Raw genomic sequence first — 27,332 nt, forward strand, 5'->3', positions numbered from 1 at the left:
CTTGCTTACATGGCACTGGTTTTATTCCTCTTGAACAAAAAGGCACCATAATTTTAAGAGAGTTTTTTTTTTGAAAAAAAAAAAAAGTTTAGAAGTTTCTTAAAGTAAGGCAGGGGAGAGAGAACAGCAAACAGCATTGCACTTCAGATCCATGTGGATCCTGCTGCTGTGATATCACTGTAAGGCTCACTGCCTGGTGGTTGCAAGTTGTTTTTCTAAAGCCAGACCATTTCATCTGACTTTCGTCAGAGCTGCGGTTTGCTCTGCTCTACTTTTAAGTGCAAACACTGCAATTATTTGCAGAGCGTTATTGGTCATTTATTTTATCAGTCTAATATTCTTATATTACGCATCTTAATACCGCTATTAACTGTTTTGGGTCATTTCTTATTTGTATACCAGAAAACTGCTTCCAGTGTTATTACTTATTGGTCATAATCAATTAGGGAAGTTTTTAGACTATGGCAGCCTTATATAAATACACTGGCAAAGTTCACCTCCTATGATTTCTGACAATTAAATTGTTCTGTCACTTTGGGACCTTCATTAATCTCAACTTGTCATCCTTGTTTATGCAGGTTATAATGGCCTGTGTGTGTAAGTGAAATGAGATGCTAAAAGCCCTTGGCTGTTTAACTCTTTGATGAAAGTCAAGCAGGAGTATGTTGTTGAAGGGAAAAGTTGATTATTTTTTTTCGTCCCCCAAAACAGCACCATGGAAATTATTGCACTGTTTAACGACTAGCTATGAAATAAGGCAAGGAAAAGTTTTACAGAGGGGTGAAGAAAACAGAGTTGACGGTACTGTTATCACAGTCCTTTGTGTGTCTGCATGAGTGCACATAGAAATGAAGATGTGGCAACGTATATTACTTTCTCTTCCAGGAAAGTGGTATGAAGACATCATGTTCCGGCAGAGGAATCTTAACGGCCAGAGATTTTCAGATAACATTGCGGGATTGGTGTAACATCAGTGAAGGACATGGCTGAAGTCTCTTGGAACTCTGAGATGCACGTGTTATTAGTAAGCCCTTAGTATTATTGGTAGTTTGGGTAATCGGGACAGACTGATGGCTTGGCACCACCACAGGTGCGCTTCCGAGGACTTTGGGCAGTGAAAGTCCATTTATGGAACTGTATTTAATGTTTCAGTTCCTGGGGGAGTTTATCATTTTCTTCTTTCTTGAATTATCTCCTAGAATTTGAAGACCTGCTTTCTGATGCCTCCGAAGAAGGTGGTTTATTACTGAAGAAGGTGGTTTATTACCGCCTGCCATTTTAGAAGGCTTTTTAGAGCAGCGACTCTATGGCACCAGCCCCGTTCCTGTGCCGGCCTCCGGCAGAGCTCCTCACTGATCCTTCCTCCTCGAGTGGCCTCGCACAGCCCTCAGAATGACCACGGGGTCCCACCCGGCACTGCGCACAGGCGATGCAGGTACCTTTTATTCCACGCCATTCATCAAACCTGGTGTTTCCTCTGGGGCAGATGCCTGCTGAAGTTGAAACCCAGTCCAAGAGATCTTTGCTCTCCTTTGCAGCTGGAAGCGAGGGGCCGGGTCGGCGCAAGCAGCCCGCTGTCCCCCACGGTGGAGGTGGGGCGCAGGTCCCCGACCTGCTCAAAGCCTCTGTCCAGGCGCAGCTGGCCAAGGTTAAAAAATAGGAACAGCCCTAGAGCGATCCATCTCAAATCTAAAAGGAGTGTAATGATATGCTGTTCTCTGCACCCTGAGAAACATACGAGTGACATCCTCTCTCTGAGCACTAATTACCATAATTCTTAGACCAGAGAGAGATCCAGAACACTGCACAAATTATCACCCAATATCTTTAATAAATGTGGATGGTAAGTTACTTGCAAAGGTGCTGGTTAATAATCTGGAACGCATATTCCCAGACCTAATTCATTTCAGTCAGGTGGGATTTATTAGGAATTGGGCTGTCATGCGGTAGTACAAGGAAACTCTTCAGTACAGTAAGTTCACACAGAAGCAAAGGAGAAGCTGGTGCATCTCATGATAATATAAATGACTTAGACCATACAGAGACAGACAGTTATGGACTTTTCTGAATGTTGGGCTGCAGACAGCTCTTTGACACTGTACAGTAAAAGGTAGTGGCGCCCGTCGATCTGCTGTAGAAGCGCTCACGCCAGTGGGTTAATGGCTATGCTTCCCAAGGTACAACAAGGAGAAGTGGCAGAGCTGCTCTCCCATTTCTATTCAGTCCAGCATTCACATCGTAACTGCGTTTCTTCTTTCTTTTATGGGATTAATTTAGAAAGAAAACCAAGTCACGTGTGCCTCGGGGGTGCCCGTTTTGGATGTGTCTGCCTTTCTTTCTTGCCTAGAGAGGAAACAAAGTGATGGGCTCCCACCAAAGATGCCTCAGTGCGTGTGCCTCAAGTTTGGTAGGATAAATTCAAGTCTTGGAGGCAAACTGCCAGATGTTATTTTTCGAAGCTGCCTCTAGGCTGCTCTGAAGCATACCAACACATGTGTCAGGGCACAATGAGAGTCAGGGCAACTTTCCAATTTTTCTTGCTCCCAGAGGCTCTCCAGGGGAGGCTGACTTGAGGAATAGGGAAACAAAGACCATGAAAATGAGAGATCCGTGGATTTTAGGTTCTAATGCCGTGGCAACTGTAAAGTATCATATATGTAATTTCACCTTAAATTTTGAACACAAAACAATATCCATGTCTTTCTAGGTACTTCAGCATGTGGTGAGGTGCATAAATCAGATGCAAATGCTGGTGCTTGCTCCCGAAGCTGTGGGGACAGCATTACTACCTCTGCTTTGACAGTGCCAGCAGATCATATACTTTGGGAATGAGGTAAAGCTTTAATGGGCCTTTTGAAATAGACTTTGAAAAAGCCACTCTGGATTTTACTCAAGATCATGCTAAGAAAATCTTGACTTTAGCCAGTTCATTTCCACCCACTGCCTTCGTACATACATATAAAATAAACAGACCAAAACATTTGTAGTATTGGTTGCAAAATAAGTGATTCATCCTACAAAAGAGAAAAATGCTTGCCCAAATAAACATAACATAGTGCTGAAGCACTATTCTTGAAGTAACAATGCCACAAAGATGCAGTTGCTTATATTCTCCTTACATTATCATCTTTCCATGAACAGGCAGTTTACTTAGACTGATATCTATGGGGAAAGTCTATTTTTAGCCTGCATTTGTACATTGGCCAGGGTAGCCAGATGCTGATGTCTCATACTTGCCTATTGAAAGTGAAAAGGCAGAACTGAATGTCGTTTAAGAAGGGAGCTCTCAAAAAAAGTTTACTGTTCAATGCAAAGGGTGGATATTTAGTTCTTAACCTCCGTTTCTTTGCAATAAGTTACAGCGTTAAAGAGATGACATTAATGTATTTGTTATCCTACCTGATAGATAGTTCTCCTTATTTTTTTACCCCCTCTTGCGGCTTTACCTTAGCGACATTCTCCATCTTAATGTTTGCACCAGACACTTTTGGTACGATGTAAATTACATTTAGCACATAATTATGCACAGCCGCTAGGTTGCATAAATAAATTCTCATCAGTTTTGCACGTGAACCCTGAAATGAGTACACCTGTACTAGCTCAGGACCTGTAAACTGATTAATTTCACCAGGACCATGTAGCTCGGGTGGGATTCTGCACTGAGCTCTTCCGCTTCCAGGATCTGGTCTCTCGTGTCTGCACGAAGCTGTGTTGTCTTATAGACATATATAGGGATATATCAGAAAACAATTGCCACCCCTCCACAAGTGGTTGCAGAGCATGGAGCACAGCGGTGGTGCTCTCAGGGGGTGAGGTGGGGTCAGCCAAAGATGGATAGCTGAGACTTTCACTCAATTCACGGTTCCTTATGAGACTTGGAAATTCACTTCACAAGGTTATTTTTAAAATCTTGTTCGGTGCAGTGCTTGAAATTGTAGTTGTATGAACAACGGCTTTGATGAAAAATGGAAATTTTCATCTTTAGTTTTCCGAGAAGCAGTTTTTCAATTTTCATTCAGCACTTTGAGTGAAAATTCCCATGTTTTTAATGAATTTCTGGGACATTTTGAAGATTAACTTGGAGAAAAGAAGGGTAAAATGTAGCTCACAAGTCATTTATTTCTCGATTAGAGCCATCTAATATCCTCAGTGTGTATAAATCGGTTCAGTTTAGCAACACCAATTAAACAAAACGTGGCTTTAAAATCTCACAGTATATTTAAATGAAATGAAATATTTAAATTTTTTAAAATGAGCAGGCTCACATAATTAATTCATTTTGCGTTTTCTGTAATCACTGAATTACAGGGACATACGGAGACTAGCTAATATGGACATAAAAACGTGTTTGTGTGTGTATGGGCACTCACACGTCTATGTATACACAACACGCACTTTTGTACCCCCACATCCGAAAACACACGTGCACACATATATATGTATACAGACATGCGTAAAATCACTGATGAAACTACTGGTGGCTACCTCTCCAGGCAAATAAGGCTCATAAATTGACACATTTTGCTTAATCTGTATGTAAAGCATGTTACACATCACTGTTATAATGCAGACATCTTAACTTTAAATGAGACGAAAACAAACATAAAATTAGCACTTTAGGGAACCCCCTGCCACTCAATTTGTGTTGGGTTTAACACCTTCTTATTTTATATATCCTTCTACATAAACAGTTTTATATCAGCCCTTGATATGGTGCCTTCAAAGAATTAAATGTTGAGCTGTTTAAAAGCACTAATTAGCAGCTTTAATACAAAGGGGAGCATAGTTATTAGTAAAATCTTGTAAACCTAGAATACCCTTCGGGCCCAGTCATTTGTGTGTGAAATAACTCAATAAAAATATTATATTGTTAATCACAAAAACCTTCAAGGGAAATGCTAAATCTGGGAAGAAATATAAACTGTACCTTTCCAAACAAAGGAGGGAAAGTGACCGTCCACATTAAAGCAGAACCATAAAATCCCAAGAAGAATATATGCATTGATAAAATGCAGCTTGTTTCCTAGGAAGGGGGTTTGCAATCTGTAAACTTATGCACATACAACAACAAACATACATTAAGGGTGTTTAGTTTGAACACAGCTAGCGACATATTTATTAAATTAGCACTTCATTCCTTTCAGTAATGTGCAACAATGGCAAGGCCTTTTCAGAAGGTAGCTTTTGGTAGTGGAATGATAATATTTGAATCTATACAGTTACTTTTGTACAATGTAAATTTTATATTTATATATTTATATATTTATATACATGTGTATGTAACATTACAGATGTTTATAAAGGCATCGGGATCAATCTCACCTAGATTTTCTTTCTAGACAACTATATATGTATGCTTAATTTTGTTTGCTAAATTTAAATTTAAGCTTGACAGTGCCCATTTCTACTTCCTTACATCACACACGTTTTTTGTTAATAGTTAATAATTATATTCTTAAATGTTTAAAAATTGCACTAATTCCCACATTATTAAGGAGGTAGTGTTTCTAATTTATTAAATGTGGTATGGCTGAGTGGCACTAGATAACAGAAGAAACATGCCTAAGTACGCAGGAGATCTTTTGACTGGCAACTAATGCTTAAAATACAAAATACTGAAAATCTCAGAATTTATAGATGCTAAAAAAAGACGTTATACATTGCTTTTGTAGTTCGTGAATGAGAGAGATGAGATAGCCGTGAAGACTTCCACCTTAAATAACCAACTTCCTGCTAGTGTTTCAGCAGAAGGTGTTTGAACAGTACTTTTAATTTTAGATTGCAGGGGGAAAATTCCGAGGTATGTTACCCTTCCAAAACGATGATGATGTAGGTTTTGTATGCTATCATGCAGAATCAGTATTTCCATCTGGTATCACTCTTCTCCTCATCCTTCCTGGGAAAAAGATTGAGGGGAAAAAAGCTGGGCATACATATTTTAACCAGTGTCATCGTAATGATCATTTGCTGGTCTTAGCGATAGCAGATTTTTTTTTTTTTTTTTTTTTTAAGGAAAAGTAAATAAGGGTAGTTTCTAATATCTGAGGACAATGTTAAGTAGAAACTTCTCGGTAATGAGCAATATCTGTACTTTCCAGCTATGGGCTGCTATAAGGAACAGATTTATTCAAAGCCCCAGTATATTTGCTGTGAATATATTTTTAATGTATTTCTCTAACATGAAAGAGCTGGCCAGAGCTTAAACATTTATTTTTTTTTCTATGTCATGCTTTGCTTTTTACGGTGTTTTATGTTACAACCTAATTAGTATCTTACAGTGCCCTTACATGTACTTAGGGTGTAGAGTTTCACTAAATACACTGAACGTTTTATTTTGGGGGACCTCCGTGACACACGTTAAGCAGTTTTAAGCAGGCTAAGAATATGTTTCCAGTCAATCAAGCCTCTAGAGATAGGTTATCCACCTCTGGCTAATGCACTGCTATAAAACCTTCGCCGTTTCTGACTGCGCGATACAGTCTGTTATTAAACCCCTAACCGTGCACGGCCACGGGATTCAGAAGGGGGGAGGGAGACAATTATTTCCAGTACTTCATAAAGCCTACTTTAACAAATTATATGAAGATTAACTAATAGCAGCCTCAGCGTTGGATGGCTGGCCAAATTAGGTATGACTTATCAGACTGTTGCCTCGTCGGCTGCTCTTTCAAGCCTGCCCTCGCCAAGGAGGTCTTTGCCAGCAGCTGGCTCAGTAGGTGATGGACCAGGCTTGATGTCTGGCCTGCACCCCAACAATAGAGAGATGAAGCAAGCGGTGCTTTGAGTGCCTCTGAAAACCGGTTGGGAAAGCCAGTGAAGTCTCTGAGCATCAGCGGTTTTCCTGCTGAGGATTAAATGCTCCTGCACAAAGCCAGCGTATCCCACAAATCAAAAGCAGCGTGCGTGGAGAAGGGGCAAGTGATGGGGAGCGCTTGCTGGAGCACCGTGATGGATTAGGGAGAAGGCCTTGTGAATGCCTCCTTTTCTGAAGGGGAGATAATCCGTCAATCTCACCGGGGCGATCCTGTCAGGGTACACCACCTGGGGGTCCCCGCGTCCTCCTCAGGTTTTTATCTGCCCTGTGGAGGGCACCAGCATTTAATGGCTGTGGCTACCCTGGGCGTTCGGTGAGACGCTGAGGAGAGGTATTTCAGCACATTTGGGAACGGGGCTGTCTTTTGCCCTCTCTGCAAAATGGCTGTGTTATCTTCCAGCTTTGGAGAGCTGGGGAGAGGATGGCCTGGGATGTTTTGGAAAGGCTAAGACCACCCTAGCCTTCCAGTAATGAAATGCAAGATAAATTGTTCGGGTTTAAAACAAGATAATTCAGATAAGGTTCAAACGGGGCAAGCTTGCTCCAGTACCATGCAGGTAGAGCGCTTGCTGGGGTAGGAGGGCTTCCCAGGAGGAAAGCCAAGGAGAAACCTGGGCTTAAACAGAGTTTATGTTTAACCATGAACGGATCGCCCTGCTCTCCCTACAAAGACCTTTCATTTCCATCTGGAATGAGTATACGATAACCTAGTCAGACCAGCCTCTCAGTCACCAATCAAAACACTGACTCTTGACATTTGCCTAATTATCTTTTCTCATCATCAGTCATCTCTTGAAGTCTTTGCTTCATTCAGATGCCAGGTATTTCCGAAATTAATCATGTCATTGAAAGCGGCATCTTTTCATGTAAATGGACTTTATTATCTGGATCGAAAAGCTCCCCCCCACCACCTCCTTTGAGCTGCAAAAGCCCATTTGTAGGGAAAGTGTCTGAAATCTGACATGCTGCCTTCTCAAGAAAGATTCCTAGTGGTGACCTCCCAGCAAGAGCTAAGCATCCGTCACCGGGAGTGCGTGTGTGTGCCGCTTGCACCCTTGGGCTGGATGCATGCTAATTTGCCCCATTGTTTCGGGGTGAGTGGCTTTCCAGCACTTCCGAACAAAGCCTTTTTGCATAAGCTTCTGTGTGTACAATTATTTTATGTTCACATCATTCCATCATCCCATCTCTATTCCTGATATAAGAGGGGATGGAAACGTCTTTGTTTTCTTGTTATACTGGGGATTACAGGCTGGATTTAGCATGTTAGCAAGGACACTCCTCTTTCATTAAATCCCATTTGACAAATGTTTGGGACCAAAGGATTGATCAGCCCCTTGCACTGCTCATCCTAGCTTTAACTTTCAAAGGGGCACTATCTTCAAACCGTGTTGATTCGACAAGAAACCAGTCTGCAGTAATTGTGCGTGCGAAGCATTGCAGGGATGGATGGAGAGGTAAAAATGAAAGGCATACTCTCAGGAATGTTATCAAAGCCTTGGTAGAAGAATGCATTCATTTTGCTCGTTAGACTCGTATTTTAATGAATTTATGGAGAGCAGGTTTGAGAGTAGGTCAGCACTGATCACACAGTTATGCATGTTGGAGAGTTCGCTTTTTAAGTTTGCAATGGCACATTTGCAAACTCTGTTCAAAAACACCCTGTTTCTTTATACCCGCTGGGCTTTCCTCCAGGACCCTCTGAGGACAGCAGGATTAATTGCTGACAAGCTCTATGCTCAGATTAAAAAAGTGAAATTTGGGCATCATCATCCTTCTAAAAGGGAGAGGTGGAACGGGTCGCTGGACTTCTGTGCTTGCACTGTAAAGTTCTAAAAAATTCAGGTCATTGTGTTTGGCATTGTCAAACCAGGCTTGATCTGAAAGAAACAAGTGTATTAAAAAGTTTTGAGCATCACGTGTATTGTCTGAGCGCCGTGTTCCGTATTCCCTGCTAACAGTTTAAGAGTATGAACAGACCAAAAGTGTGGGGGGGGGGGGGTTCAATAGCAGGCACACCGTTACACATCAGTGAAGACAGCTATGAATGTTTAGACATAACACATAGATTATAAATTGTTGGTTGCTAAAGGCAGAAAGAAGCAGTGCCATTATCTAATTTGCCTTTCTGCCTAGGAAAGACCACAGGACTCCTTGAAGGTTGTCGCTATATCTTTCAGCAGACCTTCCAAAGCTGCTGTTAAAATACCATGACAGCAAAGCCATCCCAGTCTTCAGCAAACTGCTCCCATTCCTGAGTGCTCTCACCGTTAAAAAATTCCCCTTAATTTCTGGTGTGAATTTGTCTAGCTTCGACCTCCAGGCGTTAGATCTTGTTTTACGTATGTCTTTGTTCAACTGAAGAGCTCTCCATCAAATTTCTGTTTCCTGTGAAGGTTCTTGTATACTGTGGTCAAGTCACTCCTTAACCTTTTCTTTATTAAGCTAAACAGTCTGAGCTTCTTGAGCCTCTCACAATTGTTTTCTAATCCTCCCAGTGTTTTCTAGTCCTTTAGCCATTCCCTTGGCTCTTCTCTCTAATTTATCAACAGCCTCTTGAAACATAGGCATCAGGACCGCATTCGCTCTTCCATTAGTGGTCACACCAGTGCCACGGACAAAGATAATATTACCTCAGGCTTCTAGGCTATATCCCCCTGTTTACATATCCCAAGGACTGAAGTTACCCGTACCAGCTACAGAGCTAATGTGTAGCTGAGCAGCCACCATCCTGCCATGTTCCTTCTGGAGCCATTTCTTTCCGGGAGGGAGTCCTCCCCCTCTGTCACTCTTCGCTACATCTGTTTACCCAAATTTATCCTTTTGGGCTTCCCCTGGCTTATTGTTTCCTTTGTGCATCCCTGCCTTGCCGCTATTGACCGCCCTCCCAGCCTGTGTCAGCAGCGACTTGGTGCTTTCTAACAAGCGTTGCAGACACTGAACGGCACCCGTCCATCCATCCAGCAAATAGTGCCGTGCTCCCAAACCCTTGGTAAGCGCTCCCCGAGGGCAGCGAAAGATTCCCGGCCGCCCTCCTCGCTCCCTTGCTAGGCAAATGGTGCACCATAAAGCACGGAGGGGAGGCGATACCCCTGCCGCCTCACATCCGTCGTGCCCACCGCAGCGGGGCATTTTTCATCCGTGTTTTTCTTCCTACCCTGGCCTAAGACATAGCTGGGTGGAGAGGAGAGGTACTGGGAAACCATCACCTCCTCCAGGGAAGAGTTAAACCTCTGGCCTCCCTGTGCTAACCCTGAGATGTATTTTACCAGGTGAGGGCTGTTGGTAGGAAGAGCCACGCTTGTTTCTTCGCACCGGGCTTTGTTGGGTGCCGTGGGGTTGCTGCAGCCTTCTGAGATTGACAGGTTGCGTGGTGCTTATTATATATCGTTAATTGTTATTGTCATTAGTGCTGTGGTACTACTTTGCTACTACAGTGATGGGCAGAACCCATTTGTACGAGTCGCGGTATAGGCTTCTCCTAAGGAACCGTAGGAGGGGTTTTTCCAAAAAGTAAAAAATAATAAAAAACCCTCATCAGTTTTACATTATTTATCTCTCGGAATGCATCTAAATGGATTTCCCTGTAGTACCCATTACATTTATTTTTCTCAATAGTTTTTATTAGTTCTGGGAACTGTTTTTCACAGAAATGTCTAATTATTATCACTAGCAATTAAATTTATTTATTATGTTTTGCTGTTGCTGAAGGAGCTTCTCATGCCACTGACGTGCTCTCTCGTACACACTCACCAAAGACAAATGGAGGTATAATTAAATTGCAAAATAAAATTGTCAATGTTGACATTGTTTCTCTTTCATAGGGCAATTTGTAACCATGTATACTTTTTTCCCCAGTTTGAAATTGTTTGGTTTCTATTTTGTAGTTTTTGAACATACACTTTTTTAGCCTTGGTCTCTTGTAAACACCTCCCCCCCCTTTTTTTTTTTTCCATTCCTTTCCATCCACAAAATGTCGTTTGTATTCTGGTAACTTTTCCAGAAAGCTTGCAGAGCATCAGCTACAGGCTTGGTCTTAGCCTCTTTAGCCAAAATTTGTCCTTTCCACGTGGCAATCTGGAAAAATTGGTGCAGTGGAAAAAGAAAGAAAAGTGAACAAGTGGAAAAGAATTCTCCACCCCAGAGAAAACATTAAACTTCATCCCTTTTGGTAGCAAAATATAAAGAATTTGGGTTTTTTAAGAAAAATAAAAATAAAAAAGAAGAGACAGAGGGAAAGGGAATTTTACAATTTTCAGTCCTGATGGAAAAAAAGGAGACGTTTTGAACAATCAGAAGCATCTTGACAGAAAGATGGGATTCTGAGATGGGTAGAAAAAGCAAAAGCACGGGGGGGGTTGGAGGAAAAAGAAAGGCTTTAAATGGCAATTCTTTTTTTCTGGCGCTTGCTTTCTGCCCTTCTTTCATAGAGCATTAGGACACACAAGGGGTTAAAGGTCCAGGAAGAGAGCTAGGGGAAGAAAAATCCCTCTGTTAATTGATCTGCCTGTCCGGTGACGAGGGCCAGCTGAAGCTTGTCAGAAACTGTATGAGCTGAATCAAGCTTGGGGCCCTAAGTAAAATACAGACACCTGGAGCGAGGAGGGGCTGGCTGGCTCTGTGTGCAGCGATTTAGTTGTTCTTTTAATGTAGGCAGGGAAGGGAAAGGGTCAAGCAGCGCTGAGCCTGGGCTTGAGGGATGTCAAATAGTTTTCCCACTGAAAAGAAACAAGGCTAAAGCCTGTTAATGGCACCTAATGCTATTATGGTGCGAGTCTGTGTGTACGTGGGGGCTCGCTGGTGTACGCTGGAGGCACGTTTTGGTGATTGGGGAGGCATTGTTGTTTGATGCTCTTACCCATCGGTGTGTCGTTGGGCGAGAAGCGGTGGGAATCTCGGTGAAATCAGCACAACTCCGTTTCAGTGCTTGCCAGGTAGGGCAACGTGCTCAGGGGGGATCCTTCACCTCCTGCCCTTTTCCCCTTGCTGAAGTGATCCAGGGTACATCCTAAAAAACGTTTTTCTTTCTCCTTACTCTTTGGCTCTTCCTCCAGACCCCTCCACTGATGTGATCTGGCTATGATTCTGCATGCCACTTTGTTTGACCCTGATGACATAAGTTGACGCATGTACTTTTGAACCTTCCCAAGAATGAATGATATCCCCGCAATAAAATGAAATCCTAGCATTTTTCATCCGCCAAGCCCCTGTGATTGTTGGGGCCAGGCATGTCAAATGGTGGCTCAGCCGATGGACGCCTGAGATGGCAATGGATAGATTTCAGCCCCAAAACAAACAGGCCATTGAGAGCGGGCGCTGGTCCGCTTTTCTCATGATACCTGTGATGAGTATGTCTGAAACACTGAAAGCTTTTTTCATGGGTCGCGGGAGAGAGGACCAAAGAAGGTGCAAAAGAAGGAGACTTGCAGCTTCTGATTTTCAAGGTAGCAAGTAGGCTCGGCAAGCTGAGGGGCTGGGGGGGCTCGCTGGCGCTCGAGCTGCCAGCCGTCGGGGTTGCTTGATCCTCATGGCTTAGGTATAACCTGAAAAAGGTCTTCCCCTCCCCTTCTCCCTGCGTTCCCAAAATACTGCACTTCAATTAAAGATGGGCCTCAAGGTTACACCAAGTTCAAACTTCCCTCAAATTGAGAGAGGTCAAAGCCAGAACTTTATTTGGGGATTTCTATGCTTTTTGAAGACTTCCATACACCTGGCTGAGCCCAGACCCTATAAACGAGGACCGAGACACAAAGGAACCACATCGGCATGAATTATGTTAGACCTTAAGCCTTGGCGATGCCATCCCAGCAGCTCTCCCGTTTGGTGCCCAGCCATGCCAGGAGCAGACCAGAAGCGTGACACGAGCAGGGCCATCTTCTCCAAGAGAAGCTGCCAAGCTTCTCCCTAAAGCCTTTAAATCCTGACCAGGCACTGTGAAATACTGAAATGGGCTGTGCTTAAATCAGGCTGCAGGAGTTGGTGTTTGGCTGAATTAGTGTGGTAACTGCACGACTGAAATAGAAACTGCCAGTGTTTATTTGTGCGTATTATTTGTCGGATGCCATGAATCCTTTTTCCACTGGACTTCTGGTGTTATGTCACATCTATCAGTGGAGCAGAGGGTTTGCCTGACCACAATGAATTTACATATATATGTATATAATTGTTGGGTTGAAAATGGCAGGAGCATATAAACACATGCATTGGAAGGAAATTAGGTCCCTGTTTGATTAGGTCATTGTCTTAATATCTTAATGTAAAAAAACTTTTTTTAATTCACTTAGTAGGACTCCTTTGAATCTGTCCTTCACTCTTCAATTTTGTTTTGTTTCTTCAAGAGAGGCGCTGAGAAGAACTGATTGCAGTTATTCTTGACATTTTAAATGGCCATCCTTTTCCTCTTGGATATGGTACCCAGATGTATAGTTAGAAAGTTAAAGTGGCTCAGCTAAAGATAAGGATGCTGTGAACTTTGGTTTTACAACTCCTGCCTTGGCCTCCCAGCCCAGCTGATTTAGTAGGAATGAGCTTACCCCGCTCACAGAACTTCAGCCAGGGGAAAGGGGGAGAAAAATAACAGTACTCTGCAGACCTCTACTCCAAAGGCACACAGAAAGCTGCTGGACCAGGATGTCGGGAGCAATCCTGGCTCGGCAGCCTGCCCTGAGGTGGGGGCCCGGGGGAGCTGCCATGGCGGGGAAGCTGGGCTCAGCCCGGGCAGTGGCGCGGGCAGGAGCTGGGGTTGCCTGGTTTGAGAAATGCAGGGGATGGAAAGGTAATAAAAGGCAAGTGTGGTGAACAGATTGCTTGAGCAGAATATTTTAGCTTAATAAAAAAAAAAAATAAATCCACGGACAACCCCCTCCCCTAAGCCTACAGTATGAGGCTGATGAAATTTATACGAGAGAGAGAGACATAACGAAAGAAATTGTTTATTTGTTTGTTTGCCTTTATAAAACCCATTTGGGAGGAACATCAACAAATATACCATACATCAGTTATCTGCCTTATACCAGTTACACTGATGCTGGAGACGTCCTTTGTTAGAAATTAATGTATGCAATAAAGTTTTACATTTTTCATATGTTTTGAAGTATGCAGGCCATAATTCTTTTGACTGCATAATTACTTTTTGTACACAAGAAAAATGAGGTGCTTAGTCCTAAGTAAATAACCTCAAAACAAACCAAGAAAAACAGTTGCATCCTTTTTATCTTCTGGGTCTTGCACAATAAATATTTCGTTAGAAACTAAAAAAAAAAAAAAAAAAAAAAAAAAGTTATATATCCTCATTATAATTTCACTTAAAAAAAACCCCCAACAACAAACAAGCCCCTCTAGGATCATATTGAAAAACACACTGAAGTTAGTGTGGGAAAGAAATGTATTATTTCATGACATTTTTAGGTGCAGATGAAACTAATAGTTTGTGGAGGGGTTTGCCTGGTTAATCCTTTTAGCTGAGTTTTTCCCTCTTCACTTCTGGACCATCAAAAAGCTCTAGTAAATGGATTTCATTAGATCCAAGATCATTTAGGCAAGGCGGCGGAGCTGGCACGAAGTGCGGCCACGCGAGAAGGGCAGGGTGGCTGAGCCAGCCGGTCATGGAGATGCTCTTGCTACAAGTTGAGCTGGCTTCGTTCTGATGGCCGAGGGCAGGTGTTGGAAAATGGTGAGATAACCTCCCCAGAGCCAGGAGGCTGGCTTATCTACCATGTCACTGTGAGAGAAGGGGTTGTGTTGTGGGTTTTTTCCATAACTCGGGACTCGCTGTTTGCTGGTGTGGTTGGCTGAGCTTTCTGGATGATGTTGGTTTGGGTTCGTGAGGTGTGCTCTTTGGGTTTTTTTTTTTGTTCCGGAGGAGCAGAAGCTTTGTAGAAGACTTTTAAAGAAAAGAAAATAGGATTTTCAGGGCTGGCAGCAGCAGCTTAAGTTCCCCAACCTGTAGGCAGTTGTGTTTCGGGGGTGCCAGTGGTTGCTCCAACCATGTACCACTGGCAGCGGTTCAGTCCCTCAAGGAGAGGAGCCCTGGAAAAGGTCACAGCCGGTTTACCTCTTTTAATCCTTAAGCACTGAACTAATGTCAAGTCAGGGTCACGTAAATACAGAGATAGGAAAACGGGAGGAAGGAATGTTTCGGGGGGGGGGGGGGGGCAGGGGGAGTCAAGATATACTTTTTAAAACTAAACTGAAATAAACTACTCTTCGGCAGAAATCAGGGAGTCACACCGGGTTTGGCACTGCCTTAAATAAATCAATTAAAGTACTGATTTAAGTTAAACCAATATGCTAGCAAGGCCTTAGGTTTTCATCTTGCAAAGACTTATGTGCATGCTTGGCTGAACAGTGGGAGTGATTATCTGTATAATTCATGTTAGGAATACGGCCTTATTATTTAAGGATTCAGCTTTATAATATATACGGTATTTGCAGACCGTTGCCTCTGTACAGGGTTTCTGTGGATTCGGAGCCACTTGCTGTGGGTAAAACATATCTCCAGCTCCTCCGCCCACCCCGTACCCGCTGGCGGTCCCTCCTTGTCCCCACGAGTTGTGCTGGTGAGGGACACGCTGCTTCTGCGGAGCCGGAACGTTTTTTATAAATATGTAAATAAAATTTACCTCCTTTTGCTGACCCCTCGAAGGGCCATTTTTGGCCTGCAGCAAATATTTATGTGTGAGCTGTAAACCCCTGAAACTGAGGGGTTATAGTGGAAATGCTGACAGAGTATTAAGAGACCTTTAACCCCTGGTTTAGCTGGCCCTGCTATAATTACAGGTCTGTCTGTTATTTTCAATAGCACTCGTCATGACCTTGCCTCTATTTTTTAATTATAGTAGAACTTGTGAAGGGAATTATTACTAAGTTGGGGGTTCCCCGTCTCTCTAAATTCAATCTTTATTAAATATGTAAACCGCTGAAGAGGCAGGATTGGTCTAATAGTCTTTTCCCTCCCTTCCCCTCCCTCCTCTCTGGACCGCGGTTCAAGTTGTGCCGAAGCCCTGAGTGAAATGGATGCTGTGATCTGAGCCTCCCGTGTCCCCTGTGAGCACTGAAACTGGCTGTACAATAAGCATCAAAGGTTAATGAACACAGGGAAAAAAAAGTTGACATTTTATTTGGTAATGGTCCTAGTGGTTGAAATCTGGATGGAAAAGATGAGATCCAGGAGGAGGTCGCCCTTCCTTTTCTCCTTCCCTCCCTTATTTTTCTGAAACGTCCACGTCTGGAGGAGGCAGGTCCTATCGGACCCCAGAAATGCCTCTTCAAAAACATTTGTGATTTCAAACAACTGGGCCGTGGCTTGCAGCTTAAGGAGTGCAGCTGGGATACATTTTTCAAGCCGCACACTCAATCCCCACGCTGGCTTCTCTGTGCTCCCCCCACTTCAGGGAGCTCGCCCGCTCGCCGGGGCGATGATGTCCAGCCGCGTTTGCTGCTGACCCGTAGCAGTTCGGCGAGCTGCCGGTGCTCCAAGTGGAGAAATGCCCCGTTCTCACTGGCTGTGCAATGTCCTGCAGGGCTTTCCCGGCTGGCCCCAGTGGAGGCTCCTTCGGCCCCAGCTGTCCAAGCTCAGTGGAGCTGGAGTCACCCACTGAGCCTGCAGCACGCAGGCAATCCTCCAGGTATAGGGGTGTTTCACAGCTTGGTGTGCCGTTGCTAAAGGGGTGGTAGAGGGATGTACGCTTGCCCAGCTGGGGAGCATCTCCCTGCAGCCCAGCGGCGACCTGGATGTCTCCATCTGCCGATGGAGGAGGCAGCAGCACCCACCTCCAGTACCACCCTGGGGCTTTGCTGTGGCAGGCGGGTCAGCAGGGTCAGGGCAGCGAAGGGGCTATGCGTGGCCTGGAGAAAGGGGGGATCATCCATCCTTGAGTTACCGGGTGGGGGAGAGTCTTTTGGGATGAGCATTGGCTTTTCCTATCGTGGGACACAGGCAAACTCCAGATTTTGCACAGATGAGCCGCCCCAGTGCTGAGGGGAGGCAGAGAGCCAAGCCCCGGTGTGGAAGAGCGCGGCAGCTCCTTACGCTGTTGCACTGGCCTGTTAAAAAGAGGAGGCTTACAAAAGATGTGCTTCAAGGCAGGAATTTTCCTGGGACCCTCTGGCTTCCCACTGGGATCCTTGAGACGAGCCCCAGGAAGGGTCTGGGCTTTGTGTTGGTCCCCCTGGGGAAGGGGACCTTGGCTGTTCTTTCAGTATCTCCCCACCAGATCCACAAATTGAACCTTTGGAGCAGTTTAGGTATTTTCTTTTTTAAGGGGAGTGATGGATTGGCCTTCAGTGGCTGAATGACCTTTCTGTTCCAGTCTAGACAGCTGCGGAGGGTTTGAGAAGCATGACTGGATCAGGCCCTTAGGAAATGCTTTCACTAAAGCACTTTATGTACATTCAGAGAGCTCATGAATCACTGGGCTTTGCAGATAACTTTACCCTGAAAATATAGTAGATGATATTCATTTTAATATTTACCCAGGTAGGATGCAAAGCGCGCGGCCGTGAGGCGTAGTGCGGTGCTGAGCGATGACTTGTCGGCATTGCTTATAGATGGGTAATTAGAGCTGCCGCACCGAGGCTGGGGTTGGGGACCAAACCGGCTGGATGTTTATTTACATGACTCAGTGAATGACACTGAGTTGGAAGCGTAACTTACAGGTGTTACTCTTTCTCCCCCCCCTCCTCCCCCTGCCCCCAAAATGCAGTTTCGGAGTATCCGTAGCTTCTTTACTCTCTGTCTTGATGCCGCTTGTTGAGAGTACCATCTTCCTTAACTGAGGTGTAAGGAAAATGAATTAGCACAAGCTGGCACAGGTAATTAATATCGTGTGGGCGAGAGAGGGAGAAGACTTTTTAAATGGCTTGCAGTACATTTAGAAATCTGTCCAGTGGTGTTCACTGCTTGTAGTTACGGCTAAGGATGCTCACCTGCCCCTCATCTGCCACCTGCTACCACTGCCTGCGCTCTCCCGTTTGCTGATGCCATCACTGTAGAGTGTTTTACTGGCTTTAAATAATTTTAGAAGTTAAATTATGTATTTACACTTAAATATTGCTGATATGCAATTATTAATAAAAGCAACAGCTGCGTGTTGATCAAATATGTGAGTTTTTGTCTGGGCAAGTTTGACAGATTTTTGTCTGGGTGTTTTGATAGACCGAATTTTACAGTGGAGTCATCTCTGTAGGTTGAACCAATCTTACCAGTGTTTTCCCCAGAATATTGCCTCCTGTTTTAAAGCATACATTGTTATGGAAATTATTATTGAAAGCAGGACTGAAAGTAAGGCATTATTCTAAGAAAAAGAAAATAACACTTTTTTTCCATAGACCTTTAGGTTTTGAATACTGAAAAATGTGTAAAGCATATGAAAAAGTAAAGCCTTTGCTCCAAAATGAAAATAAAATTTCTATTCCCAAATTGATTACGAGAGTGGGTTTCTGCTTTTCCACCTGCTTCAGTTGTATCAATAACTAGACTGGACCTAATCATTGCTGTTTATAAGCTTGGGTAGCATTTTGAGGGAAGCGTGGCACAGAAAGGTTAAGCCACGTACACAAGGTGGCACAAAAGGAAAAAGCTAAACTGGGGCCAGAGTCTTGCCAAGCATCAGTTTGTTTTTGTTTATGTTCCTCTACATACCTAGCTCTTCTTTTGAAGAGCTAAAATGCTGACTAGCATTTTCATATGCTATTTTCATATACCTGTCCAAAACTCATGGACTTACGTCTGCAAGTTAATCACAGGTATGGCTACGCGATAAGTCAACGTGTATTTCCTTGTTTTCTGGGCATCTTGATAGTTGTGTGGGTAGACTCCATTGCTATACACTATAAATATTATTTTTTAAAGGTGTATTGGCTTTATTTTAAGGATTATCACAAAGCTGGAGAACTAAGGTGGGGGAAAGAATGAGATGGCCAGGAGAAGTCTTTCCTGTGCATCCCTTAGGTAGCTGCCCTGTGCCAGGGTGACCGCGGGATGACTTAGCCAGGTCACTTACCCTCTGTGTCCTACTGCTTTTTTCATCTAAGTGATTCTTCTGCCCTTTCCACTTTCCATAACGTACCAGGACTGGCATGGATAGATTTTGATTGTCATGTATATGTGCACAGAAGCAGTACTGGGCTGGATTGTCCAACCTACTCCTCCTTTGTAAATCTACCAATACCCAAACCAAGACCAGTTGTACTGGCACGTGGGGTCTGCCCTTCCTGCTTTCCTTCCTGTGGTATCTGTAGTTGCTAAACATGGCAGTTATTGTTGTTGAAGGCAGCTTTTTTTTTTTTTTTTTTTTTTTTTTAATATGCTCAGAAGCAGTTATTTCCTTTCTGGAGGCAGCTATTTGCTCTTCTGTAATAATTTGTATATTCCCTAAATGCCGAAGGGATATTCTCCTTGCTAACTCTGGCTAAAATAAAGTAGAACAGAGGAAACCACTGGCTGTATGTTCGGGCAGGTCAGGAAAGGGGCAAGTTGATTTATGCTTCCAAATGACCCAATGCCATGAAGCGTTTAAAGGCACGCTCGCTAGCGAGGCTGTGAGGAGTCCCCGGTTGCCACCGCCACGCACGGCAGAGCAGCAGCCCCCGTGCCAGCCCCAGGAGGAGGGTACCAGCCGCTGCCCACACCACGCTGCTCGGAGGGATGCTGCTGCTCCCGCCTCTGCCCAGGGCAAAAGCCAAGGTTTGGGGAATCTACGCTCTCCGGTAATTTAGGTGCTTCCCCTGAATCCTACATGATCTACCAAAACGCCAAAGTAAATGAACAAATCACATTTTTAATGTTTTGCTCGTTTCGTTTGATAGATTGCCAAGTGAGAAATTTCAAGGGGTCTACAAGTCACTCAGGTAAAAGAGCGACTTTCTGCTGTATTTTTCATGTGAGTAAAACGCCAATCTATAAAGGATTAGGAGCCTTTATTCAGAGTTTGAACTTTAACATTCCTCAAGCCTCGAATTTTTAATCTTCAAAAGAAAGTAGTCATTTCATGGTGAGTTATGAAACGTGAATTATTTATTCCGCCAGTAAATATGTAATTAGGCATATTTTGAAAATCTGTAATTAATCCCTCACCCCTTAAACCCATAAGAAATGCTAATATGCCTCTGAGGTAAGGCAGGTTTCTATAAAGGGCATTATGTAAGCTGTTCTGATCTGTTGTATAATTATGTTTGCTGCCTGTAGTGGAAAAAAAAATCCTAGTGAGAATTTGTTGTGGAGGAGAGGGAAGAAAGGGAAGGAAAAGCTTCACTCCTCACCGAGCAGGAGGCAGTTATTGGATGGCAATGTATCCAAAGCTTTTCACTTGTTGGGGTGGGTTTCAAGGGGTGCAGTACGGCCATGAAAAGCAAAGCTGGTTATTTTATTCCTACCTCACGCAGCAAATTACCAGCCCTGCCCGAGTACCCCCATAGCCAAGGGGCTGTGTGGACCTGGCTCGGACACTCCCAGCTCAGCACAACTGTTGTTCCCCCTTAGCCTCTTGCTTCAGCAGGTCCCCCGGTGGATTTTTCTTGATAAAACAGGGAAATCTTGAATCCAAGCGGTACCTTTTGAACCATTTCATGTTCACTTTGGCATCCTGCATCCTGACAACACAGCATAAAGAAATACGACCAAAAAAAAAAAAGTATTGCCCAAGAAGACTTTCCAGCTTGGTTTTGGAGCAAGGAAGTCTGTTGAGGCAAAAAAATCTGATTGATCTGACTAATACTAACATTGTGGAAAGCCCAGGAGCAGATTGCTAAGCTCGAACGTGGCTTCACTTTGGAATGACTGGACATATTTTAAGAGGCTTTCACTAACAGTAACTGCCAGAGTTCTGTCACTTTGCTGTAAGAGTCTCTTGTTGTCATTTTGACTTCATTAAGAGGACAAGTGCACCCTACTACTTGAGCTGATGAAAGCAAGGAGAGATTTAGAGGTCATTGAATGCACTTTTGGTCAAAATAGGGCACTTTGGATGGGACTTATGGGGCTCCATAAGGGGCCAGCAATGTTGTACGCATTGGAAGAGATGATACAAATTGGCTTAGAAAGCAAGCGGACGAGGTCATGCAGATATGTTCACTGGTGATTAGTAAGTACGGCCACCTGACTATAACCTCAGAAGCAGTAGGTTGCTGTTTTTCAAAATGGAATATCAGGGGAAAGATTTTTCTGTATGAGTATGATGTGCCCTGTTTCCTATACTCAGCCACTGTCAGCGTCATAATTATTGAGCTTAGTTCATTGTTTCCTTGGTTCCCCCCGATGGAGGTAGGTGGGAACCATATCCACTTTTTCTCCGTGCTTTTTACCTTTGTCCCAAGGCAAGGACCTTGGGTCAGACCTGTGGCCTCAAAATTATCTGGCCTCAAAAGCCCGCTGAAAGAGATACCTTTAAATGTCTGCCAAGCTTGCCCACCGCACTCGGGAGCAGGTGGCGTACACTAACTCAGTGCTTCATGGAAAAAGGCTCGGTCCCAGAAGTCACCCGAAAGGTTGGGCATCAATCAAGCAGATGTACAGCCTGTTCTCTTCTGAAACGTAGGCAGCTTCAGGTTAGAAAAGTTGCAGCTTCTAAAACTCCGCAGCAAGCAGAAGGTGCCTGCAGAAGCCGAAAAATACCTGTCAGGCTGCTCCTCAGCAGGAGCATTGCCCTGAGTTGATGACATCTGTGAGGTGCTTACAGCACCATTGCAGTGAACGTGGCGGGTTTGGGGTTTTTTTGGCCCGAATTACTCTAAAGCAATCAGACATACAGCTTCCTGTAGAAGTTGTTAACCTGCCGGTGAATTCATCGTGGGTGTTTTGATGTTTGTCGCCTTTATTAAAGGCCTTGGAGATGTGAGATGATGTGAGAATCTCAGCTTTTGTCTGAGCTGAGCAAGCATACCGACGGAGAGGAGGCTGCTTCGCTGGGGAGAAAGTCTATGGAAATATAAGCTGCTCCAGTATGATTTATTGTTCTGAAAGCCTTTAATGCCTAGGCACCCTCTTAGGAGAAAGACAGACATTTCCAGGGAGTCATTTATGCCACCTTAAATAGATGTGTCGGCTTTTCCGTAGCCATTAGCCCACAGCAGATGGACAAGACATCTAATTTTCTGGTGCATGAATAGTTGACTGAGGTGAGTAGAAGCCCAGCTCAAGCTCTTGGAGAACCTAGCCCAGATGGCAGTTATGAAGAGCTTCGCATGCATCGCTGAAATGTTATTATTTTTAAGCCCAGATGATAATTTCAGGGGTCCTAAATGATGAGTATTCAGCACTGGCACTTGGCAAAGCTATGTCTTCTTATTTTCATTTCAATTACACCTAAGTCAAAAACAGTCTTGTTTGTATTTTAAGGGACAGTAAAAAGGGAATATAAATTCCCGTAACGTGAGCTTTTCAGTGAGGTTTCATTTCAGTTTTCCGTTCATTTTGCAAAGTGAATTTACAATAGAAGCACCGCTGGTGGACGTTATAGCTGCCAGTATGCCGGTTTCAGTGATGGGGAGATAAACCTCTTCTCAGACAGTGCTTTCGGTGCAGAGAAGTGTCTCAGCAAACAAAACAATCCTCAGAAACGTGAAGGACTGCTGCAAAAAAGGAAAGGAATAATCGGTTCTCCACGCCTCTTGCAGATAGGGCAAGAAGTAATGGGCCTAAATTGCAGTAAGGAAGATTCAGGTTAAAACCTTCTTGTGATAAGGACGGTGATGTACTGCGAGACTGCCTGGGGAGGTGGCATCGTCTCCAGCACTGAAGGACTTAAAACCCCACAGATAAGCATCTGTCAGGAATGACACAGGTGCCGTGGGCCAGGGAAGGGACTGGTGACCCCTGGAAATACCCTCCAGCCCTTTGAGGTGATGACTCTGGGGGGGGGGGGGCTGCGCTTTGGGGAGGTCTGCGAGGGGGCTGCGCTTTGGGGAGGTCTGCGATGTGAAGCAGCTGGAGAGGTATGCCTGTTGCTGGTTGTCATCAGCGGTGGGGACTCCGTGTTGTTAGGTCTGGGGGCAGCAGCAGCAGGACTGGAGCTCTGCAGGCTGATAAACGTGTTTGGAAGAAATGGGAAGGAGCACAAATATGAGCTGGAGCATCTCATTTCAGAAAAAAAATAACGTAGGCCGATCGGGCAGGTGGAAGTCCAAGTCTTTCCATGGAGACCCTCTCGTTGTTTTGCTGATGGACGCTCAGGTACCTCGCTGCCCAGCTTTCTGGGTGGCCGCAGACGTCGCTGAGGGAAAAAGTGGGAGAGGGTGGAGTGTTTCGTTGCACTGCTCAGCAGACCAGGAGATTGCCAAAACCCAGAGGGGTAAAAAGGGATGGGCGGGGGGGGGGGGAAGGGAGACGCAGTGGAGAGAGAAAGGACACTGGAGTATGAGGAGCCTTTAGAGGGCAGTAAGTACCCTCGGAGGGGAAAAAAAAGAATAAAAAGGCGGCTGTGGTAGATGAGAGATGGGACAGGGTGTTCAAGGGGGAGCCAGAAGCAAATGCTCCAGGATTTTGGTTGACAAACCTGCAGACCATACCGAACTTGTCAGGCTTGTTTATACCTGAACAGTTTCTAATAATGCCCACGTTACAGAGCTTTTGCTAATCCACATAGGTGAATAGTAGGGGTGTAATAAATCTGCTTCTACTTGGCCCTGCCCAGATAGTAGTGGAAATCTGGTGCTACCTGGCTTTTACACTCAGGATGGCATGATCCACAGTTTGGTATAAAAGTCAGGAATCAGTAAAACAAAACCCAAAAGCCTTGAAATGCTACCATGTGCTTTACGTGCTTTCATGCGCCATTAAACGCCCCCTCCCCTGGGAAAGAAACAGATTCTTGGTCCCAGTGTAGGTACGTCTGTGTGTGCATGTGCTGTTCGTGTGTCGTGCAGGCAGTGTGCCTGGGGTGCAGCTGCCCCCAAGGGAGAGGTGGAAGCGATGGGATGTGCACGCTCACGTCACTGCAGCCCCGCTCTCAGGTATAGCCCTCGTCAGAAAACCTTGGCTCCTGGGCAAGCCAGCCAGGCATTTACTCCAGATGAGCAAATTGCATCTGAATTTTGGCTCTCAGCACCACAAGGAAAATTCTGCATTTGATCTACCAGGTGTTTCTTAAGGAAATAGGTGTCTGTGCACCTTGTGTGTTACCTGTAACGCACAGCAGGTCAACGACCCTTACTGCCCTCTGCTTCATGCATGCAGAGTTATGATTTCATCAGTGACATTAGGTATTTTGCGTGATACTGGATATTTAATTAAAATGTTCCCTATCCTATCAGAAGATGCTCTTATACTGTTGTTCCCTAAACATTTGCAGTATGATAACTACAATATGCTGTGCATCCCAGGCTTCTGGCTTTAGTTGCTCATAGTAAAATTGCTCTTACACTACAATGTAGTGTATTCTGCCCAGCGCAGAATGATGTGCTGCTGCACATAAATGCTTGCCTTGCCAACTGGTCCTTGTTAGCTGGTTTGAGCAGAAGACCGTGGGAGAAATGTGAAGTGAGAAGGCATACAAATCTAAAACCAGGATCTAACGCACCGTAGCTGCTTTGCTAGCTTATCCGTGGGTCTCCGCTTCCCAAGTATGTTTCATATAATTACTACATTACATTTTTAATTATGTTTGTTTTCCTCCTTGCAGTGCCCATTTCTTACGTTTCCTCTTCAATGTATATAGTACCCCAGCAACATCCACATTTATAATTACGGAAGATAAAGTTATAATATTCCTGAGGCAAAACTGCATTTTAACAACTGTGCTAATGTGGAAAACAACTTGTGCAGAATAAATATGCCCTACAATTAGTGGTACGCCGACATTTTTCATGGTTACCTTACATATAAATAAACTCAAGCCACTGACATTTTTCCCGAGGGCTTTTATCTCTGCAGCCCCGAAACTGCAGACAGATTTGTTGTAAGTAACACTATCACCATAATAAGTTTGAAAACCATTTTATTTAAAAAAAAAAAAAATAAAATAAAATAAAAAAAATCATCTGCTTTTGCATCTGCATAGCTCGGGGCTGGGCCCGTGGGTCTGATATTGTCTGTCTGCTGACCCGTCGCTGCGTCCTGGGCTTCCCGAAGCCTATCATTTGGCTGAGGCTAACAGGAGGCGACTGGGCAAAGCCGTTTCACCTGAGGGTGGGCCAGGTCACAGGTCACTTGTAATAGCTTCTCCCTGCATCTCCAGACCTGTAAATGAGACCAGAGCCTGACTCACTCCACTACACTTTCTTTGTCTCAGACGGATGCTCTAATCAAACAAATTACCTAGCCCGTGATCACAGCCGCTGAGCCAGAGACAGTTCTGCAGATGCTTGTCTGGAGCCCTCCAAGACCCTTCGACCGTGCAGCACTGCTTAACAGAAAGGGCTCGTGTTTTCCACCAAAGGTAATAAAAAGATGTGCCGTCACTTGGCTAAGCCGGCCTCGGGGAAAAAATCCCCGAGGGCACCATAGGACACATTTTGGCACGCGTGGCACAGCTCCCTTGGGCGAAGAGCGTGCGTAGGGAATAACGAGGCAGCTGGCTGCCCTCGGCGCAGGGTTGCACGGGCTTTGGCTCTACTGACCAGCACGTCTTGGTAAAGCCCAGGTGCCACGTCAGCAAGAGAGTAGGTGTACCTTACCTCTGGGCAGCGTTACACTCTGCTTGCGTTTTGATTGTGGTTTTTTTTTTAAAAAAAAAAAGGGGGGGGAGAAATCTGAGATGGGCAAAAAGTGCGTGTGTGGGGAAGAAGGTGAGCCCAACCGTAAATAAATGGGCTCACCCAGCGTAGATAGAGAAAAGCATCAAGGCGTGGTTTGTTTATTGTAAAAGTCAGCCTTAGGCAGAGGATTTAAGACTGATCAGCCCTCTACAAACATGTTATATTAGCCTCGTATTTATTTATTGCACAGTCCTTTAGTTTTATTTGTTGACTGTCATTCCCCACTGTACTGCAGGCAATGCTGTCACTGTATTTTCTTAAAAAATTCACAATAAATTTGTAAACAGAAAAAAAATTCTAGCCATTCCATATTTTTCTCCTGCATTTTCTGGACACTTTGGGTTTTGTAGATGTAATGTTGGTTGTTTACTTGATTCTGACTCTGAAAAAAAACCCCAAAAAACTAGGTACTTTCTAGTTTCAGATGTTTTGTGTGATTGTAAAAGAGAAAGAAACCAGTTTTGACTTAGAGAATGAGCTACTGCAAACAATCTGTTGCTAATATAGTCTAATTGCTAGTGATATTTTGAGAAAACAATTAAATTGGAAGTGGGGTTACTTTGGTGTTTATTGTCTGTGACAGCTTCTTTTGGAAACAGGCTCGAAGAGCTGCCGAACTGAGGCTGCGATGATGTGCGAATAATACTTATCATCAATATGGAGCCAGCCAGCGAAGGAGAGGATTGCAAAACTGGGGCAGACTCACCTGTTGGATGTGCCAGGATGGGCAGCGAGGAGTTTCGCAGTCATAGGTGGGTCCTTGGTGTACCTGTGGTTACACCCTGCAGCGCCGCTGTCTGGTACTTGCACTGGGACCGGGAAGATGCTTAGGTGCCTGCTGGGTGTGAGCTAAAAAATGGGCATGAATTTTGTTGTTGGAGGGAAAGGTACCACGTACTGGAAGAAACGCCAGTTCAGCGTTCAAACCACAAGTGTAACAGCTCAAGGGAAAAGTCTGGGCAAAATTCCCATGGATTTCCCCACATCCAGGTTTTCGCTGCTGGTTGTCACTGTGATTAGTTCAAGGTGTAAACAGACATGCCCTCTGCAAGCAGCTGTGCTGAAAGAAGAGGTTGCCACCTACCACCAGACCTCCCACTAGTTCTTTCACACCCTCTGGCGGAAAGCACAGCCTCCCCCCAGCCCCCAGCACGGGCGCTCACCTGGGTCCAGCCAGCCCCCTTCCGAGCCCCTCCGACCTGACGGTGCTCCAGAAACTTCCCACTGAGATGGGGCCGTGGCTGTGCAAACCTCCGCCTGGTGCCGCGGCCATCAGGTGGGGAGCAGGGATGTGAGGGTCAGCCTGCGGCTACCAAAAAGGCTGTGAGGGCTTTGTGTAAACCAGCCATATGGCTGAGTGAGGAGTAGTTCGTTGGGTGGGGAGTATTTCGTTGAGTTCTGGTCGAGCTGTCACATACAAGCTATGGCAGAAATGGCACCGAAGAGGCAGCAGTAGTTAGAGAAACAAGAATTTTCTGTACAAAAAGGCCAGATTTTTGGAAGTATGTAACGTGCCAGACCTGAACTAGCCCCAGGGGCTACTGTAAGGGAGTAGATGCAGACCTAATGCCGGTCAGTGAACTTGTTGGTACCACTGGGAGGGGTCGGCGCTGGCCCCAGCCCAAACCCTTCTGTCCTTCAGCGAGAGCTGAGCGCCCCTTTCTCATCCTCAGTGTGGAGAATTCCAAGTGTGGCAGAGAAAACTATTTAACCCCATCTGTAGGTTGGTCATTGAGTTGCAGAGTTTGCATTTGGAAGCTTTTCTATTGTGGGAGAAAGTTTAGAAAATACTCCTTTATATCTCCTGTGAGGACACTGATGCTCACAA

At 44.7% G+C, this 27,332-nt stretch overlaps 1 long non-coding RNA gene across 1 annotated transcript in view; it reads left to right on the top strand.

Moving 5' to 3' along the window:
• LOC121090554 overlaps window positions 1-27,332 on the top strand; it is a 73,608-nt gene that overhangs the window by 25,738 nt on the left and 20,538 nt on the right. The window contains exons 5-9 of the long non-coding RNA XR_005828611.1: window positions 886-1,024; window positions 1,200-1,435; window positions 2,708-2,833; window positions 25,039-25,185; window positions 26,088-26,256. This is a non-coding gene — a long non-coding RNA (uncharacterized LOC121090554). The remainder of the gene's footprint in view (window positions 1-885; window positions 1,025-1,199; window positions 1,436-2,707; window positions 2,834-25,038; window positions 25,186-26,087; window positions 26,257-27,332) is intronic.

The sequence above is a fragment of the Falco naumanni genome, chromosome 6 (genome assembly GCF_017639655.2).
Source record: "Falco naumanni isolate bFalNau1 chromosome 6, bFalNau1.pat, whole genome shotgun sequence".
Classification (NCBI taxonomy): Eukaryota; Metazoa; Chordata; class Aves; order Falconiformes; family Falconidae; genus Falco; species Falco naumanni.